The sequence below is a fragment of the Gavialis gangeticus genome, unplaced genomic scaffold, assembly GCF_001723915.1.
Source record: "Gavialis gangeticus isolate Ggan-Ray unplaced genomic scaffold, GavGan_comp1, whole genome shotgun sequence".
In the NCBI taxonomy this organism is placed as follows: domain Eukaryota; kingdom Metazoa; phylum Chordata; order Crocodylia; family Gavialidae; genus Gavialis; species Gavialis gangeticus.
In genome coordinates this window covers 39,678,655-39,680,166 of record NW_017728993.1, presented here as the reverse complement: position 1 = coordinate 39,680,166, position 1,512 = coordinate 39,678,655, and positions in this window count along the sequence as shown.

The window sequence follows — 1,512 nt, the reverse complement described above, 5'->3', positions numbered from 1 at the left end:
TAATAGCTGATTGAATCAGCTTTAGATAAAAGTGCCGTAGAGGCCTGCTGAAGTGCCCGATCTATGTAAATGCTAGAGAGCTGGGTCAAACTGACATGCTTCCTCTTCCAGTAAAGCGCCGGGGGGGTGGGGTAGTAATGCATCCTGGGATGTGGGGAGACTGGGACATAACTTGAGTCAGAAGAGAGCAAGAAAAAGATTAACTTATTTTATGGTAGCCCTGCAGGAAAAATACCTAAAGCAAAATAAAATGGCAATTATATTTTATAAAATTAAATAAGTCTCTGAGGAAAAGCAAGGACAACATTGGATCCCTGCTAAACCAAAAGGGAGAACTGATGACTGACGCCCAGGAAAAAGCCAACTTGCTAAATGGGTACTTTGTGTCAGTCTTTCACAAGTCCCATGGGACGCCCCTGCCCATTATGGGACAGAGATGCCTAAGCAAGTGTGGTTCCTTGCCCTCCATCAATGCTGACCTTGTGAAGAAACAGCTTGAGAGGCTGGACACCTTCAAGTCAGCCGGCCCTGACAATTTACACCCCAGAGTACTCAAGGAGCTGGCAAGCATCATAGCCCAGCCCCTGGCACAGATCTTCGAAAGTTCCTGGCGCTCTGGTAAAGTGCCTGATGATTGGAAGAAGGCCAATGTGGTGCCTATCTTCAAGAAAGGGAGGAAAGTGGATCTGGCAGACTACAGGCCAATCAGCCTGATCTCTATCCTGGGTAAGGTCTTTGAAAAAATCATCAAGGAGGCCATTCTTAATGGACTGGCCAATGGCAACACCCTGAGGGACATCCAGCATGGGTTTGTTGCAAGTAGGTCTTGCTTGACCAATCTCATTTCCTTTTACGACTAGGTGATCTATCACCTGGAAAAGGGGGAAGAGAGAGATATGATGTCATATATCTCGACTTTAAAAAAGCCTTCTATCTGGTATCCCATGATCACCTTTTGACAAACCTGGCCAACTGCGGCCTCGGATCCACCATGATCGGCTGACTGGGGAATTGGCTCCATAGTCGGACCCAGAGAGTGGTGGTTGACGGAAGTCAATTGTCATGGTGCCCTGCAACCAGTGGGATCCCTCAAGGCTCTGTCCTTGGACCTGTTTTGTTCAACCTCTTCATTAATGATGTGGACATTGGAGTCAGAAGCGTACTGGCCAAGTTTGTCAATGACACCAAACTTTGGGGTAAAGCATCTACACCTGAGGACAGGGGGGTAATCCAGGCTGACCTTGACAGGCTCAGTAAATGGGTAGATGAGAACCTGATGGTGTTCAACTCTGAAAAATGCAGGGTTCTCCACCTTGGGAGGAAAAACCTGCAGCATGTTTTTCCTGCAGACTCGGCAGTGCTACGCTAGCACTACAGAAGAAAGGGACTTGGGGGGGTCGTGATTGACCACAAAATGAACATGAGCCTTCAGTGTGATGCTGTGGCTAGTAAAGTGAGCAAAACGCTGGCTTGCATCCATAGATGCTTCTCAAGCAAATCCCAGGACGTCAT